The sequence below is a fragment of the Miniopterus schreibersii genome (assembly GCF_964146895.1).
Source record: "Miniopterus schreibersii genome assembly, chromosome: 10".
In the NCBI taxonomy this organism is placed as follows: domain Eukaryota; kingdom Metazoa; phylum Chordata; class Mammalia; order Chiroptera; family Miniopteridae; genus Miniopterus; species Miniopterus schreibersii.
This window is the reverse complement of record NC_138110.1, coordinates 10,958,643-10,978,195: the sequence shown is the minus strand read 5'-3', so window position 1 is coordinate 10,978,195 and position 19,553 is coordinate 10,958,643. Positions and strand designations below refer to the sequence as shown.

The 19,553-nt window shown below is 52.3% G+C and overlaps 1 long non-coding RNA gene across 1 annotated transcript in view; it reads right to left on the bottom strand.

Annotated features, from left to right (window-relative positions):
- Positions 1–4,610: 4,610 nt before the first annotated feature.
- Positions 4,611–19,553, bottom strand: part of LOC308562760 — a 41,240-nt gene continuing 26,297 nt past the window's right edge. The window contains exons 4-6 of the long non-coding RNA XR_013999677.1: positions 7,035–7,103; positions 6,762–6,938; positions 4,611–4,708 (exon numbers count right to left, since the gene is read on the bottom strand). This is a non-coding gene — a long non-coding RNA (uncharacterized lncRNA). The remainder of the gene's footprint in view (positions 4,709–6,761; positions 6,939–7,034; positions 7,104–19,553) is intronic.

The following is a 19,553-nucleotide window of genomic DNA, read 5'->3' as shown; positions in this document are numbered from 1 at the left end:
TACACTCATCCGTCAGCTGAGGGCAAGCACAGGCGGCTATAAATACACCAGTTTGGCCAAATGCAAGGAGCGCTTCCTAAGGATCCATTGCTGTGCATAGACATGTATATGTGCATGTGTAGGTGCATGTGAATATGTATGCATGTGTACCTGTGTACGTACGTATGCATACATGTAAATACATTCCCTCCTGTGCCACTGGCTGGTTGAGAAACATTTGAGGGGGTGCTTCCCAGGGTCCGTCCGACCTTTTCTAATATTCTCACGTGACTGTTCTGCCCAGGGTGAGCCCCTCCTGTCCCAAAGCTGACCCCAAATCTCCCTCCAGGCAAACCTCAGCCCTGAGCTGTGGGCATGAATACCCAGCTGTCGCTTCGATATTTCCCACCCACCAGGTCGCACACCTCCCAGGCCAGTGCAGAGTGGGGGGGCCCTGGAGCTCAGCAGAGTCATGATTTGGGGGCCCCCTCAGCAACAGGACCCGTGATACTGCTCAGGGGACCATCACCTGGGCTTGGCTGGGTGTGTGAGCAAGATGTCAGGGTTGGAACCAGCTGATGCAGTAATGGATAGGACACAGTGGGAGAGAGCGATGCCAAACATGGTCTGAATGGAAGGGGACAGATGTGATGAGATGAGGGACACAGCGGCTTGGGTGGAGGGAGGATGGTGAACCTCGATTTTGAGTTGGAGGTGTCTTTGGGACATCCAAGCTGGAAACAGATCTGGAGATTCCTGAGGAGAGGCTGGGGCTAGCTAGAGGTGTTGGAATCTTCTGGGAAGACTGCAATTAAAGCTCTGGGTGTGAGCCCGGCTGGCACGGTCAGTGCCTGGGCTTTGACCTATGAACCAGGTGTTCAGGGTTCAGTTCCCATCAGGGCACACGCCCCGGTTGTGGGCTCAATCCCAGAAGGGGGCGTGTAGCAGGCAGCCGATCAATGACTCTCTCGTCAATGATGGATCTATGTCTCTCTCCCTCGCTCTTCCTCTCTCTGAAATCAATAAAAAACATCGATTGTTTAAAAGCGGTGGGCTTATTTGAGCTTGTCTGGGGTTGGAGGGGGGTGAGAGAGTGCAGGGTGCACCCCGAGGTGAGCCATGTAGGGACCCTAGACCACAAAGGGATGGGTGTAGCTCGTGTGGAGGCTGAGGGAGGGGAATGTTCAGAAAGGAAGGTCACCCGGGGTGAACGCCTGACAGGCGTCATGGGGCTGAGAGGTTGTGTGAGGCAGGCAGAGCAGTTGACAAGCCCCTGCCAAGACGCGAGTCAGCCTAGGGGGGATGTCACCTAGGACAAGAGCAGTTAGTTAAGATGACATGGCAGGTTCCAGCCCATTCTCAGGATCAAGTGACATATAAAACATGGGAAGTGGGGACAGGAGGGGTCAAGCCTCTACCACAGGCTCCTGTGCTTGACAGCTGCTGTCCTTGGATTAAGGAGGGAGCCCTGAGGAGCTGGGGGAGGGGAGGAAGCCTGCAGTCCAGACAGGGGGCGTAACAGGCAGCCCACTTCAGGCCTGCAGCTCAGGAGAGGTCAGTGCTGGGGAGGAGGGTGGGGTCAGCCCTGAGGGGGGCATGGAGGGAGATGCCTCAAAGGGGAACTCAGGAGTGAGCACAGGAGCTTCCATGAGGGTTTGTGGGAGCAATGACTGACTGAGGGACTGGCAAGTGTGAGCACTGGAGAGCTGTCCCACAGGGGAGAGAACCACGAGCCAGAGGCTGAGAGCTCCAAGGAGTGACTGGCCAGGGTCAGATCCTGCAAAAGCCAAGGGCCCAGGACACACAGCCTGCAGGTGCCGCTGCTCAGTTTGGCTCTAAGCATTGCGGGTGGCAGCTCCCACTGAGTGGTCGGCTAGGACAGGCTGCAGAACCTGGGGAACAGGGGACAGGAGGCTCGAGGACACACTTGTACAGAAGAGGTTTGGTGGGAAGGCAGGGCCATGGAGGCAGCAGCTGCACAGAAAACCATTAGAGGACTGGGTCAGGTGGGGACACTTCCATGCCTCCTTCCTGCCTCCCTCTCTCACCTTCCAGCCTCTAGTCTGAGGCCTCCAAGATCTAAACTCCAGATCGGGCTCTTCCTAGTGCAGTAGCCTTGGAAAAATCCAAAGGATCGCTGTAGGCTGAGCTCCTTTGTGATCTAAAGCCCACATCAAAACGGGATTCAACTTATACAAACTTAACATAAATACAGGTCTGGAAAAAGCTGCTGCATGGTGAAGAGGAACCAGGCTTTCCCAGTCTCTGACCTCGTGGCAAAGGGAGCTGTGGATTCCAGGGGGCGAGAGACTGGGGGGCTGATGCAGGGAACCCCGAGAGCCCGGCGCTCTTCAAGGCTGCCAGGGAGGAGCGGTGAAGAAAACTAGGACTCAATTCTACTCCAGCTCATTTTATTGCAACCCCATCCCCGTGTCCAGAATCAATGGCTATTGAATACACATGCAAAGCACTCCTAAAATCGACCACGTGAACATGCCCATTTCTTTACCAGTATATGAACTCAAAAGGGAAAAATCTTTATAAGACCAAAATCAACAGGTTTAGTATATCCAGGAAGAGCATCTTTAGTAAACAACAGGAAAGAAAATGTGTCAGGAACCAGGCCAAATACACAGAACAGGACGTGAGACTCCCAATGGCCACGATGACTCCCATGGGAACATCAATATAGGGTGACCCCAAAAAGGTAGGCAGACGTGAGACTCCTGATGGAACATAAACATAGGGTATTTCCAAAATGGTATACACATGGCAGATTATTGATAGAACACAAATATAGGTGTCCCCAAAATGGTACACACATGAGAGATTCATGATAGAACTTAAATATAGGTGTTCCCAAAACCGTACACACAGGGGAGATTCACGGTGGAACATATGTATTGGGTGTCACCACAAACGTACACACAGGCTAGACTTCCAATGGAACATAAATTTAGGTGTCCCCAAAAAGGTACCAATAGGGGAGATACCCGATAGAAAATAAATATAAGAAGGTGTCAACCGAACGGTACACAACGGAAGACTCCTGATGGAACATCAATACAGGGGTCCCCAAAGAGGTACACACAGGTGAGACTTCTGGTGGTACATATATATTGGGTGGCCCCAAAAAGGGACACAAGGGGAGATTCCTGATGGAACACAAATACAGGGGGTCCCCAAAAAGGTACACAGAGGTGAGATTCTTGTTGTAACAAATACTGGGCTTCCCCAAAAAGCTACACAGAGGGGAGACTCCTCATGGAACATAAATATACGGTTTTTCCAAAAAGGTACACACATGGGAGATTCGTGATAGAACATAAATATAGGTGTCCCCAAAAACGTACACACAGGGGAGATTATCGATGGAACGTATGTTTTGGGTGTCACCACACAGGTACACACAGGGTAGACTTCCAATGGAACATAAATTTAGGTGTCCCCAAACAGGTACCAATAGGGGAGATACCCAACAGAACATAAATATAAGAAGGTGTCAACTGAAAGGCACACAAGGGAAGACTCCTGATGAAACATTTATACAGGGGTCCCCAAAAAGGTACACACAGGTGAGAATTCTGATGGAACGTAAATACTGGGTGGCCCCAAAAAGGGACACAAGGGGAGATTCCTGATGGAACATAAATACAGGGTGTTCCCCAAAAGTTACACACATTTTGACAGCTGATAACTCTTATTTTCACTCTCTTCAGGTTTAAGGAATTTGAAGCAATGGGTGAAGTCACACTAAGTTTTGAACAAAGAAAATGTATCCACTGGACTCTTTATGGGGATACGGAAAAGAAAGTTTACGGTACAAAACCAACAACACTTGGGAACTGAGGGCAGCTACTGAAAGACAAGGCGCACAGATTCCCACAGAACAGGGTGATCCCTGAGGTTTGCGGTTCCTTTGCTGCGCATCAGCTCCGGCCTGGGCGCTCCAGAGACAGAAGCAAAGGAATCGCAAACGTCAGGAACCACTTTGTTTGGCGTTTGTGCGCTTTGTCTTTCCACAGCTGCCCCTGATTCATTGACCGTTGCCGGGTTTGAGCCGTAAGCTTGATATTTTATATATCCCCATAAGAGAGTTTAGTGGATAATTTTTCATTGTTCAAAGCTGAGTCTGGCTTCACCCATTATTCCAAACTTGTTAAACCTGAAAAGGAGTGAAAACTAAGGGAGTTACCAGCTGTGAAAATTTATGTACATTTTTGGGAGACACCCTGTAGATCACCCTCAAAATACATGCATTTCACCAGTGTGTACAAACCTATGTAATAGATTAAAGGAAATGCGGTTACTATTACAAGGAGTTATTCCTAAAGCATGTCAACATCTCACCCACGATGGGGACACTGGGGACCTACACCCACTCCCAAATCCGGTGTGTACCTCATCTCAGACACACTCCCCTCAACACACTATGTACACTTGCTGGGGTCTGCCCAGAGACAGGCTCTGGGGAGGCTGGGTCTGCCTCAGGGGGTGCTGGGTGGGGCCTCGCCTCAGCAGGTCTCAAGCTGGGCTTCACACAGGCCCTGGCTTCAGCAGCTTCCCCTCGGAGGTGCTGACAGCCATCTCCATGGCGGGGCCGCAGAGCTGGTGGGTATCCTGGTCCCTTCTTTTCTGGTAGGGGGTCCTGGCTAAGATCTGATGGTTCGGGCATCATTGCCTTTCCTCAACAGGTAATTCAGCAGGTCATCCTGGTAGGTGGAATATCCTACAGAGAAGAGAGGAAGAAGGGAGAGGCGAGGGTGAGGGCCACGAGGGTCCTCAGAGAGCCCTCTCCCGGTCAAGACGTCCCCTGTGCAGGCCACTTGGCCAGGACTGAAGTTTCCTGCTCCTGTTGGGCCTTTCACAGCCTAGCTGGGCCCCATGACACACCCGGCCCGTGGTTGAGATGGTGAGGCCGAGGCCCCACATGGGTCAGGGAGAAAAGCCAGGCGTCCGTCACTCAGGCAGCTCCCTAACTGCACCAGCAGGAAAACAGACCCAGAGGGAGATGCCGTTTCCAAAAACACATCCACTGGATGGGAGGGTCGGGGCTGGGAGCCTGGGCACAGCCAAAGGTTTCCATCTGTCCTCATTCCCACCAAGCTCAGTGGGAGGCAGAGACCGGCTGGGCACATTGTCCTCTCTTCCTTCCCAGGCCACCAGCTCAGACACCTGGTGAGGGCTTCATCTTAGGCCACAAGAAACAGAAATGACGCCAGCAGTTCCTATATGCCAGACTGACCTCACTCGAAACCCTCACTGACACCTACACCTTTCTTTTGATCTGACAAGGGGGACGTAGGAACAACGAGGTGGGCCACCAAGGGTAACTCAAGACTGTGCAGGGGACAGCCACCCCACCATTGTTCCCTTTAAGCCACTGCCCTGGCACAGCAGCTGTGCTGGGCCGGCCTTCCCCTGTGCAGGGAACCACTGTCCTTTCCCACCATGCTGGCAGCAGGCCTAGGCCCCCAGACCGAAGTCTGACCCTGCTCTGGAACCTGCAGCCCTCTGCCAGCACCTCACAGCCTGGAGGAGCCTAGTGGAGGTGTCCCCTGAGGCGGATGGACACCATGAGGAGAGGAAGGAGTGCATGCAGAGGAGGCAGGGGTCACCCGCACATGGAGTCAGACCCCAGGCAGCTAGACATTTGAGGGACCGTCAGTCTGCGGGACAGCTCAGCAGCCCGACACACACCTACACCTGCCAACAATGCCTGACCCAGGATTCCGAATCTGGACCCACAACTAGACACACAGTCATCCCCAAAGGCAAAAAAAATCAACCTTCTCAGTGACCAGTGTGGGGAAACACCCTCCAGGCTGCCGTGTACCTGCATGCCAGTGTCCACCACAGCCCTCGGGTCTGAGGGTGAGAGCGGCTACAGGGAGGGGGACACTGCCCTGGCCGAGGGCAGGCTGCCCCTTCCAGGCCTGCAGACCTCCCCTCCTGGCCCATTCCTCTAGCACATACAGTATCCGGTCCCTGTTCCTGGGATCATCAGTGTCCATCCCGGTGCACACTAACAACTGTGGGACAGAGACGTGTTTTCGTGGTCCCTGCTCACAGCTGGTGAGCAGCTGAGCTGCACTGAGAACCGGGACACACCCGGAGATGCTCTGCTTCCCGCCCCGCCAAGCAGTCTGCTCCGGATTCACCGGGTCCACAGGGCACCCAGGTGCCAAGTGCTGGCGCGGGCCACCAACAGCAGCAGCTGGAAAACACCAGTTGGCAAGGGCATGTGGGGTGAGCCACAAATACTTGGTTTTTCTGAAGGCACAGAAACAGGACCTGCTTTCCACAGTGACGTACAGGTCAGAGCCAGCCACGGCCTTGCTCTCAGCCTTGCTGAAGACCCTGCGTATGTCCATTAGGTATTTAATGCACCGGGATCTCCCTATAGAAATGGCTTCTTCTAGGCCTGACAGCTACAAGGAAACCCAAACAGAGGCTATGGTGCTTCTCCGTGCTGGCTGTGTGGACATCAGCTCTGGAGATTTGCGTCCCTCCCACCACAGACACGATCTGCGATGCTTCTCATGCTTAAGTGACTACATTGTTCTGGGACAAAACTACCACAACACTGCCTGGGTTTGCATTTTCTACTTGATTGGTAACATACCTAAGGAGGCGGAGGTGTGTGCACGGAGCATGCTCCCTCAGGCTCCTACACACTCGTGTGCACATCCAACACTCCTTCTGGCTGGTTCTACCTTCCCAGGAAGGGGACCGGAGATCCCACCCTTTACTACCCACCTGCAGCCAGGTCGCCCTCCTACCTTTTCTGGGAGCCTGCTGTGGGTGTACTGGTCCTTCACCACTGGGAGCAGGATGGGATGGGCTCCCGGGGATCCAGTGGACAGGCACCTACAATCGATACCTCTCCTTTTCTCGATCCCCTTTTATTCGTTTTAAAAAGGTTGAGGATCCATTTGGGTCCAATCCAGCGTTTTTTCCTAGTTTGAAGGAGATTTTTAGGGCACAGTTACACTCACTGCCCCCTCCAGCAGGTTTCGGGTGCCCTACCGTGACCTGGGATTTCCATCACTTGCCTGTGAAGTTGGCCATTAACTTGGGGATCAGAATTCGGCTTCTTTTTGCCATCACCACAATCACTGGATCTGGGGTTCAGGAGGTAAAACAGAATTTGCAGTTAACGTGCACAGACTCGGGGATGGTAGAAGTGTCGGTCTGGGCAGAAGCCCACACTAGCCTTCGGGGAAACAACTTCAAACACCGCCCTCAGCCCTTGGCTGTCTGCCGAGCACAGGAAGCGGTGCTGCGCGAACCTAACCTATGTTTCCTAGAAAGTTCAGATGAAAATGCCATTTTCAGGAAAAGCCAGGGACCTTCTCATTTTCTGCTAGAGTCAATAATGAGTGAAATAGGCTGGGATACTCTGCCATTCCCGGCACTGGGGAATCTGGGTGAGGGGAAGAGGGCAGGGCAGAGTGGGTCGTTTGAATGAAAAACAGTGAGGCCTGGTCACTGTGGCTCCATGCTTAGAGTGTCAGCCTGAGCAGCAGGGTTGCAGGTTCGATTCCCAGTCAAGGTTTAATCCCCAGCCCCAGTTAGGCCACATGCCGGAGGCAACCAATCAATGTGTCTCTCTCATATCCATCTCTCCCTCTCTCTCTCTCTCTCTGTCTCTCACACACACACACCCCTGCCTCCTTCCTTCCCTTCTACTTTCTATAAATCTCAATGCGACAAATATCCTCAGGTGAGCATTAAAAAAATAAATAAAATGCATAAAAACAGCGAATTGAAAGGGTAAGAAGTATGTGTGGTATCCGAGCAGAAATGTTGGCATTCTAACCTAACAGAAGAACCCCATCTGGGTTCTAATCTTGCCTCTGCCCTGAAACAGCACTGTGCTCACACAAATCACTCCAGTTCCTCATGGGTGACTCAATTCCTCTCAACAGAAGGGTCAGAGGGAGCTTCTGAAATGTTGTGGTTCTGTGATTTGAACAGAGAAGCCTTGCAGGATTCATGGGGATGTGACTTCAAGGCTGGGCTGGGGCAGGACAGCCTGAAGGGCCAGCTCCTGGGGCTCAGGCCCGGGACTAGGGGAAGCCCTGCTGAAGGGGACTTAGCCAGCCCACAACTGCAACTGCTGCTCTCTGGAGAAGGACAGTGGTTCTGCAAGTGCCTTGGGGTCCAGTGACTCCAGAGGAATTTCGCCTGTGTTTGAAGACCATGGGTGCTGGTCTAGGTGTCTGATCCAAGCTTCCTTCCCAAGACAGAAGCATGGCTTCCTATGTCCTGAAATCGTCAGGCAAAACCTGACCCTCCTGCTTTAATGGCTCTAAAACCAGACTCTCTGTGCCCTTACACAGGCTCATGGCCAGCTGTCATTTGCCATCCCTCATTGGATAACCCTGAGTCCAGAGGGCAGGACTGAAAGAAACTCTAAATTCCGTCCGTGCTGGGAGGGACCTGCACACACATGACCTGCTCAACAGTGGAAGACACAGGCCCACCAACGGGCCCCTGCTCCAGGTGGCTACAGCCTTCCCTCCTCCTGAGAGAACAAGCTCTCTGTTCTCTTTCAGTCACTGAAGCTTAAGGCAACTCACTTCTTTGGAGCAGGCTGAGAGCGCTTGAGCGGAGCTTTGGATTTTTCTTCCAGGTTGTCATTTTCACTCTGAAAGTCACTTAAGTCGTCTCTAAAAACAGAGGAGAAAGGAAAAACAAACTGGTTTTGTAAATGTAACATGTAACTTGTCCCTTCAGCCCAGCCCAGAAGGGCCGGTGGTTTTCTGGGATTCAGACATCACGGTGCTCACGAACATCGTGGTCGCTCAGGTGGGAATGTGTGAACACAAGCACTGGATATGGGTCCGGGAACACTAACACCTCAAGGAGACCTGCTGAAGCACCTAGGACCAGGCTGTACATCATCTCAGGAGAGCAAACTCTGGTCCATCTGAAACTCAAGCCCAGAAACCCCAAGGAATTTCCGGCCAGGCCAATTCAGGACGGGAGGCTCTCGGGGTCAGACACAGGGCTAGGCTGGCTCCTGGGGGGCAAACTAACAAGACCCCCAGTGCTGAGGAGACATCTGCCTTCAGCGTGTTAGATGGGCATCAAGGTTTCAAAGTCACTTGAGCAAAGTCAGACCTCTGACCTCCACCCATTCCAATGTTGGTTTTGATAACACTTGCAGGGAAGCAAACTCTAAGCCTTTCAGGGCCCAGACAGAGAAAATCAGGAGCAAAGCTGGCCTGGAAGGACCAGAGGGAGTGGCCGGGCCTGGGGCTGCTGAGTGCATGGTGCCGCGGGGAACCGCACCGGGCCCTGCACACGGGGGGCTGCTGGCGAGGGGGCGGAACTTCTGATTGTTTTCCCAAAGGACCCAGAAACCCAGGTTGTGAAGCAAAATCTCTTAATTTCTAATTGTTGGAAATCAGTTCACATTTTGAAAACCACAAAAAGGACCACAGAGAAACTCTTGAACCTCGGCCTCCAGAGGGCACCCCGACCTTGAGGAAAGGGCGCCTGGCCTTCCTGTGACAGGGGCCTGCTTCTGTTCTCTCCTGGCCCCTGGGGGTGTGCTGGGTGCTCTCCATACAATGCTGCCCAGGGGGCCCGCTGGCTCCTGTCCTGTCGCTGCCTCTCACAGTGGGTGTGGCCTTGACAGCTTGATCCCTGGTTTCCTTGCTTGGCAATGAGTCCTCTGGATCCAGGCAGCTGCTCAGGCTCCTTGGCCATGAAACTGCCAAGGTCCCACCTAAACCGAGGGCTTTTGCGGGAGTTCACCGTGAAGTGGGGACCCAGGCAAAGTGCTAGCTTGCCAACCAGTAAGGCCCCAACCACTGCCCCTGCTCTATTCCCAGTCCCGTCAGCTCAACATCTTTGATTCTAGACTTTGTGATTCTGCCCCCACAGCCGTGCTGCTTGGCCTTATGCTAGGGTGCTTTCCTGTCTGCATGTGCCCCCTCGTCCTATGCCAGCAGCAGAACCCAACTCCCAGCCCCATGCCTCCATCTATGCCTCCACGGAGCCCCTCAACATCCGTGTGCTATGCATGTAGCTCCTCTCACATCCCATCTCCCCTACTAGTCCCTGCTGACCAGGGAACTGGTGCTCTGCACCTCGAGGGGCCTCCGCCGAAGTCCGGACCCTGTAGATATTGGCAGAGGGAGGGCAACCACGCGCACAACAACCCACTCTCCAAGACAGACAAGCTCAGCCTTTGACCTGAATTCTTTCCCTGAGGACTTCTCTTTACCACTATCATATTTTTTTCAGTGAATTTCATTCCAAAGGCAGACCAAGAAGTGTCTGGCAGTGGGCACTGTCTTTGAAAAGCAAACAAAGGCCAACCACCCTGCTTGCAGAAATCTAGAACCACCCCAGGGAAAATGAGAGGACATGCTGGTAAGGTGGCCTGTCCCCTCGCCCTGGGGACACGAATGTTCCCCAGGGCTTCTCTCCCCGGAATGTTGGGCTCTAGGCTGCAGCTGGAAGCCAGGACCCTTTGTGGACAGGCGTCAGCCATCCCACACCCCTTACAGGGAATCCTCCTGCTCCTTGACGTTCCAGCACTGATCTTGGTAACACAAGTTCTGCTCTAGAAGCATCAGCTGGTCATGGTCCAAATTCTGGATCCGCTCCAACATCTCAACCCGGCCCGCAAGGTGGTAATTGGCTTCCTCCATGTTGCCCTTGAGTCGAGACAGCACCTAAAACACAGATGGACAAGGTCTCAACCACCCCAAGCCCTGCGATTCCACTGCTTCGAATCTAATTCCAAAGGAAGAAAAAGGCGACGGGCACACAGATGGCCACTGCGTTATTATCTAGACCAGTCGGAGTGACCAATACTGCCAATGTCATGGGGACGGCCAAGCCTTCTGCCACTGCTCCGTCCGATCAGGCAGCCACTGGCCACATGTGCCCACTGGGCACTGATAACTAGCCAGTCTGAGCTGAGTCGGGCCATAGGTACAAAATAGACAACAGAGTCCGAGGAATTAATAACCATTTTTAAAAATATGATATATCTCATTAATTAGCCTGATTCCTGGTGTGGCTCTGTGGCTGAGCATCGACCCATGAACCAGGACGTCACTAGGTCCATTCCTGCTAAGGACATGTGCCCAAGATGCGGGCTGGATCCCCAGTAGGGAGCCTGCAGGAGGCAGCCGGCCCAAGTTTCTCCATCATCAGGGATGTCTCTGTCTCTCCCTCTCCCTTTTATTCTCCCTGTCAAAAGAATCAATAAAAATATTTTTTTTCAAATAACTCATAAAATCTATCATTAAAATTAATCCCACCTCTTTCCTTTTACTGTTTTAATGTGGCTACTAGAAAATTTTGTATTACGTGGGGCGGCCTGCATTATATTCCTATTGGACACCTCTGCTTTACATGAGGGTTGGCACTTTTTCTGTCAAGGGCGAGATGGTGACTGTTTTAGGCTTTCCAGCAGGATGGTGGTCTCTGTGGCAACTATTCAACTCTGTTATTACAGCAGGCAAGTAGCCAGAGATAAAATGGACATGCATGGGTGTGGCTGTGTTAAAAAAGAGACAAAAAAACAAGTTTACTTGTGGACACAGACATCTAAGGTTCCTATTTCACTTGCCACCAAATATTCTTCTTCTTGTGATTTCCCCAACCTTTCAAAACTGTAAAAGGTATTATTGGTTCACAGACATACAAAAAGAGGCAGTGAGTGGGGGTTGGATCTGAACTTGGGGCTGAGGTGGACCAAGTCCTGCTCTAGAATATCATCGCGGTTGGTGCAGCAGGACAGTCAAAAGCTCCGGCTTCAATCAAACTGGGTCCCAAGGCACCACTTAAGAAGGACAAGGACAGGAGCCCCGCTGACGAGGTCATCGTGAGAACTGAGTGAGAGGACCCCGGGGAGCACAGGGCAGAGTGCACAGCAGCAGGAGGGACATGAACGGGACTCGGCTGTTTCCACGCACCGCCCGACCCTGCAAAAGCCGAGGTCAGACGAAAGGTGCTTCCTGACACATCCCTGACGGTCAGGGTGTTCGTCCCCTTCAAATGCCTCTGGCTTCCCCTCGGCCTCTGGGTGACATTCACATACAGTCTCTGAGCAAGGACGCCAACGAGGACCCATCTGGACCCGGCCCAGCCCAAGGCTCTCAGCCCAGGGAGCACCGCCCGCTGTGCTGGGCCCCCCAGGCCTCACCTCACACTGTTTGCGCAGCTGGGCCAGAGAGGCGCTGGCTGCCTGGTGCTCCTCCTCCAGCTGGCAGAACCGGGCCTGCCAGTGGTCCGCCTCCACCTGCATCTTGACAAGGGCGCTTCCCAGTTCCGTGCTGCGGGCTTGCAGCTCCTCCTGCTGCCCCTTCACCTGCCGGTGCAGGATGCTCACTCTAGGGGTGGACAGACACAGGGCCAAGGGCTCAGGAACACTCCCAGGCTCTGTCCCGGCTCTGCAACCTTAGCAAAATCACCGCCTCTCGGGGCATCAGCTTTCCCATGTGTAAGTGAAGGCTGAACAAAATCAGTAGTTCTCAAACTGTGCCTGTTGGGTTCTATGAGGCTCCCCATGGTCCCCCACTGTGCGCTGGGGGGACAGGACAGGCAGCCTTGGACAAGACTTCAGCAGAGCATCACTGTTAACATCCTTTATACTTATGGCTTTGCTTCCCTGCTTCCTTGGAAAAAAGGCTTCTTCTATTAAAATACTTTCAGAAATCATTGAATCAGAACATTTGCTCTAAAATTCTATGCCTCTGCCCAGCTCTCCTCCTCAATTCCAAGCCCCTTTCTAATTTCAACTCTGGAAGGAAATATAATATGAGATTCTGGGGTTCTTGTCAATCCACTGAAATGATCGTCATCACCAGAATTACCTGATTGGGTTTCCTAAGAAATATTTATCCCAGAAAGCTCCAATTGCCAGAGGCTCATGGACTCAGTGAGAACACAAATAGGTCTAGCTTGGCCCACACAGTTCTGTTTCTAAAATTAATGAGTATCTCATCATTTAAAAATGTTTAGGTTTCACATCAACATTCAGATGTCTCGCTTCTGAGAAGAAAGTACTCTCAACAAAAGATAACCAGGCGCCCCTGGATCCACCTCCCAGGTCATACCTTCAGATGCCGTGTGTTCTTTACCAGGGCCTGGTCTTTTACTGACACTCCTTCCCCACGTCCAGGGCCTGCCGGGCCACCACAGGCACCTGACTTTGCAGCCCCCCAGGACCTGCTAAAACAAGGCTGTGGGGAGGAAGGCTTCCTATGGTCACGCCTCTAGGTTGAGACAAGCCCTGGCCTCAAATCCTGACTATGCCACTCAGTAGGAGCACTGAGCTTCAACAAGGGTCTAAATCTCTTTCAGCCTGATTCCTCATGTGTTAAAGAAGTCAGTCAATTCCCATGGTCCGCAGTATGTTCTATGGTCACAGGGAAGACGGAATCGGTGTACACTGAACCTGATGCCAACGTTCCTGTGAGTCTCAGGCCACACTTTTGGCAACTGATCAAGACATAAAGATGCCTGTGTAACATCCTCACAGCAACAGCACTGTGACTCCTGCCAGAAGGCACCTTATCTACCACTTGTGTACCCCCGTGAGGCCCAGCGCAGCCCTGCACATGGGAACACTAGGGAGCACACAGCACGGCACGTGGGGGCCATTTCAAACAGAGAAATCACCACCAAAGAGCACAAAACTAGAAAACCATGGCACCAACTGGGCCACAGGAAGGGCGCTCGTTTACAGCATGAGAGCTGGAACAAGGCAGGAGTCAAACGCCTCATTGACCATAGATGCGAAAGTGCACATCAGATGACGTCAGTATCCCGCACTCAGGGACAGTCCACAAAAGGCCACACGTGCACATATGGGGGTTCCAAGTACATCTCAGCCAGTAGATGATTCACAAACAGGGAATGCGTGAATGAAAATTGACCTTACCTCCACCACTGGTGTTAGGGGATGAAGGTGCCCGGACCCCATGCCATCATCACGATCGACAGTGTGGGAGGTGAGGCTATCCAAACCCAGACAGTGCACCATCCCAGGTGTCCCTAGTCCTTCCATCCCAGCTACCAGCTGCGGTCCTTTTACCCTATTCCCATCCTGCAGTTAACATGACAAGGTTTGTAAGAATGCATCATTGCCAGGGGACTCTCTTGAGTTTCACTCAGTGGGTGCTGAGTAGGTTGGTCTGAATGACATCCTGGCAGATGCCGCAGCATTGGGGTGGTGGCGGTTACCTGTCCAGCTCTTCCCTCAGCTTCTGGTTCTCATTGGTGAGGATGGCGTTGGACCTCTGCTGTTCTTGGAGAGCCTCCCGCTGGGTGTTCAGGAGCTTTTCCAGCTGCTCCACTGCCTCCCTGTGCGCCATCTTGTCTTCCTGCCTGTGGGAGGGAAGACACCTGCTAGGAAGGGACACCCCTGAACACCGCAAAGCCTCCTCTGGGGGGCTGCTCTATGGAGAGCTGAAAGGGAGGGCGATGGGCAGGGAGTGGGCTGGACAGCTGAGAAATCGGAGAATGGCAGTTGGCACAGACATTGGGCTAGCTCTGGGGGATCTCCTCCAGCCACAGAGCCGAGTCCACCTTCCCCCATCCGATGTGTCTCCATAGTCCCTTCAATTCCCTGTCATTCCAGCCCTTCAAAATGACACCACAGCATACACAGCTGAAGTCCACTCTACCAAACACTCTACTTCTGATTACAGCAGTCCCTTTAATATTTCTTGGAACAACATTTGGTGGTGAGAAACTTTTAGCCTTTTTTTGGTCTGGAAAGCCCCTTATTTCACCATCTATTTTGATTGATAGCCTTGCTGGGTAAAGTCGTCTTGGTTGCAGATCCTTGCTTTTCACTTCCTTGAATACTTCATGCCATTCCCTTCTGGCCTGTAGAGTGTCTGATGAGAAATCAACAGACAGCCTTATGGGAGCCCCTTTGTAGGTAGGTAACACAACGCTCTTCTCTTGCTGCCTTTAACATTCTCTCTGTCTTGAATTTTTGGCATTTTCATTAAGTGTCTAGGCCTGGGCCTCTTTGCAATTTTTGTGCTTGGCACTCTGTGTGCCTCCCAAATTTGTGTGACTTTCCTTCACCAGGTTCGGCAACTTTTCCGCCACCATTTCTTCAAACAGGTTCTCTATCCCTGGCTCACTCTCTTCACCTTCTGGGACTCCAAGGATGTGAATGCAGTTATGCTTCATGTTGTGCCACAGCTCCGTTACACAATTCCCTTGTTTGTTCTTTCTGGATCTCTGAATCAGTATTTTTTCGACCCTGTCTTCTAATTGGCTGATCTCATCCTCAGCTTACAACACTCTGCTGTTTATCCCGTCCAGTGTATTCTTTTTTTATTTAAATCCTCATGCAAGGATATGATTTCCACTGCTTTTCAGAGGAAGTACGAGAGAGAAAGGGAGACAGAAAGACTGACAGACATCAATATGAGACACACTGATTGGTTGCCTCCCACTCATGCTCAGAATGGGGCCGGGGATCCAGGCCAACACTGAGGTATGTGACCTTGGCCAGAATCAAACCTGAGGCCCTTCAGTCCTCATGCCAACTCTCTGACCACTGAGTCAAACCGGCTAGGGCCCAATGTAGTCTGTATTTCTGCTAGGTCAGTCTTAATAGCCTGCATAGTTTCAATATCTTTTCTTCTGCTGTTAGGGCAATCCTTACAACCATTATTCTGAACTCTGGATCTGATAAGATTGTGTATCTCCATTTCCTTTAGTTCTTCTTGTGGGGGCTTGTTCGTCTCCCCATTTTGGTCGCCTCTTAGGTTTTCTGTGTATGTATTAGGTAGATGTGCTAGGAGTCCCATTCTTTTTGAAGGGTCTCTGGTGCAGGCCAATGTCAAACTCTCTTTGTGAATGGCCTTGGGTACTCTCTGTTTGGAGCTACACGTGATCCACAACCTGTGGCGGCTGGCTCTCTCTGCTGGGGCTGGGTGCCCCTGGGAAAAACCAACATGCACACCAGGGTTTGATGTTCCAAACCCTGGGTCCAGAAGCAGATCAGGCAGACCAGAGTCAACCACAGTCCACCTCTAACTGCAGGGTGATTGTTATTCTTAGTCTCTTAGTCAGGTTCAGGCTGTAGACCACAGGGTGGGGTGAGAGGATTGCCAAAGGGTGGGGCAATTGTCCCCCCCCCCCCAGGCAAAAGCTGCCTGGGAAGTACAGGTGTACCTGAGAAAGACAGCCTCTGCATCTGGGGGAATGACTCAGCACAGGAATTCAGATGGCCACCCTTCAGCTCTAGCCCCAGAGATAGGATTTTCCTCACACAGCTCTAGTCTACTCTGCCCTCCCTCCACCAGAGCTCAAAATGAGTAGCTGACACAAAACTTTGTGCACTGGCCTTTGAAGAGGCTGCCAGCATTTCCAGCCATCACTCCCTGGCACACAGAAATCTCGGTGCTTTTCACAGCTACATCGTATATGGTCACCTTTCTTACATGTGCTGCTCTGGGCTGAGGAGCCCAGCTTCATGTTTCGAATCCAGACTTCACACTGGGAACACCCCACAGCTGAGATAGCCCTCCAGACCTCCAGCTATTGCCTCTGGGTGCGCAAGAAGCCATTTCTAGCCTCCATACTTTCTACCAGTCTCTAGGCGCTCTCTGCTTTAGGTCCTTGGTTATAAGGGTGCTTTCTAGCTAGTCTTCCATTGATTATTCAGGAAAATCCTTTCCATATTTTACTTGGAATTCCAGTTATGTCCTGGGAGAGTGTCAGTGTAGCTTCCACTTAATCCATCGCCATCTTGGAATCCCCCACTTTTAATGACTCTTCTCAGACTACACCCACCAGACACTGATTTTTCCTCTGAGTGTGTGGGACAGGTCAGGGGACTCCAGGAGGCACTGTGCCACTCCAGAGTCAGGTAGGCAGTGAGGCCACCTGGCCGGGTGGGGAAGGAGGGCAGCACCCGAGATGATGGGCAAAGTGACATCACCAGCTTCAGGAAAGGGGAACAGGCTCACCAGATGGGGTGAGACACATCCTCCCTCCGGCCAAGAAAACCACCCCAGTGTGTCACCACTTGAGCCTCACACTAGGCCTGAGGGTAAACAGCAGGCTGCCTCTCTAAGCCTATAGTGTCTGCACTGATAGGAACCCTAAAGCACCAGAAGAAACCCTCCTGTGTGGACCAGGCTGGGAGTGGACTAGTCCAGGAACAAACAGGGATCAAGCTCAGAGCAGAGCCCAGGGACTCCAGGGTGCAAATCAGAGCTCTCCCGTCTGATGCACCTCATGGCAATGAACCACATGTGCTAGAAATGGCTTGGTAACACGTGGGAGAAGAACAGAAAGAAGGGGCACAGGAGGACTCACAGCTCTTGGTTCATGAGGCACAGTCTGGCCTTGGTGTTCTCTAGCTCCTCGACCAAGTGCTGCTTCTCCTCCATGGAGAGGCTGCTGGTCAGGCAGAATGTTGAGTCCGCGCTAGAGACCTGGAAAGGACTAGGCGGCTGTTGCACTTGGAGGTGCTCCTGCTCCTGAGACAGGTGGGCAGAGAGGGGGGTCTCATCAGCAGGCTCCTGTGCCCAGCACAGTGCCCACACTAGTACTTGGTGAAAAAGAACCAAAAGATGGAAAAATGTAAAAGAGAGGATGTCAGCTAAGACTGTAAAACCAGCAGGGAGCCAGGAGAATGGTGCTATGTTAGTGAAAACCAAGGATATAGTTAGTGAGACAAAAAGGGGAGTGTGAATGGAGCAGTGTCCCCAAGCTGAACTTCTACCCTGACACAGGTGTCTTGGAGGTGACTGTGCAGTGCAGGGAAAATCCCATGTCCTGACACCCAGGGAACATCCGAGAGGAGGACGGGGTGGTCTGCAGGATTCAGAGGGAGAGTCAGGATGAAGACAGCCACCCAGCACTCGGGCCCCGGGCCCAGGCCCCTCCTCAACCTGTCCCAACAGGCCACTTGGCCATCAGCAAACACACCTCCTGGCATTGGTCTCGCTCACGTAGCAGCCTCTTCAGGAGAAGCAGCATGTTCCTGGAGAAGGCCGCTACCTCCTCTGGGATCATGTCTGGAAGTCTGAAATTCTGCAAGTCCAGCACATTCTCCGGACTGTGGGTCACCTGAGGGCACACACGGGTAGGGTGCTGCAGAGGCCGCACAGGGAGCAGCTCCAGGGAAACCTGAGAGCACCCACCCACCATGGCCATGCCACGGGGCCTAGGCGCACTCTCCCACAGCGGACCCATGTCACTGACATTAACAGCTCTCATCCACAAATTTCCTATGGCCGGCAGGGGGCTCCTGAACAAGTGCTTTCCCAGGCTCTACCCTCACAAACCACTTCTCCCTTCATCACCAGCTCAAAGAGGACACTGATGTTAACACCAGAAAGCTCCTTACAATGCAGTAGTTCCCTCCACAGTCCTCAGATGTTCTCAGTGGAGCACCATCCATTTACCACACAAAGAAGGTCAATCTTGGGTGTGGGAGAGTACAAGAGGAATACTATCTTAGTACGTAAAATCTAAGGCAAACATGGCCCCATAGTAAAAGACTTAGGTCAGAATGTTGGTACACAACAATCTTATGTTATTTTTCAGGGAAATATTTCATGATCTAAAATAATTTTCAGGTAAGCCTGTATCTCAGTCCCACTGGCCACTCGCACCACCTGGTTTTCCCCTTCAGCCGGCTGGGAGCGCAGGCCCACGGCCACGGCCTTGCCGGGCCGCCTCTCCACCGATTGCCAGCCTCTCCTTCTCAACCTGACCCCGCAGAGCAGCCAGAGGCAGAAGGTCTCGTTCATGTCCTTGTCATCTCAGTTTGGGAAGATGACTATTGGAGGACTCACGCCACAAAAGCGGAAGACACTCAGGGAAACGCACCCAAAAGTTCTTAAATATTAGAGAGGAGTAAATGGAGGTAGAGAATAACTTAAACAACAAAACCCACATGAAAACGGGGCATTCCAGTTTCTCAAATGGCACCCACTTCCTTACTTCTCCCCACCTCACAAAGGAAAAGTCGGGAGTCAGAGGACCTCAGGGAATTAGGAGAAACCTCAGCCAATGATACGGGGCACCCCAAAGGCCAGGATCTGGGACTCAGGGGCTGGGTTCTAGGCCTGCTCCACACCAGGGTCTGGGAAACGCCCTTCGTGTCTGAAAAAGGGCTCTCGGGACACAACCCCATCTGCACATCACTCAATCGAGCAGCTCAAATTAAAGGCTCATGTCGCTCCTCCCGGATTCTCACTCAGTGGGTCTCTTGTGGATCCCCGGCACCTGACTGCCTGAGAAGCACGCAACTAATTCTCAAGTCCCCGCAGCCAGCACTGAATCTGACCATCGCTCAGGATTCTTTTGGCTGCATTCCACCCTCTCCCATTTTAAATATCCTCCTGGTTGAGCAGGACAGACAGCGAGTGGCAAGGACCTAGTCCCCAGCTACATACATTTTCAAAGCATGGGGACACATAAGGAAAATCAAAAGGCAGAATGATTCTCAGGCCAAGAGCTGGCCACGCACTTACAGGAATGGCTGAGTGTGTTTCTGACAATGCTGAGTTTCCCCTCGACTGCAACAAGCCGCAGCCAGCTCCTGCTCCGGGGCTGAC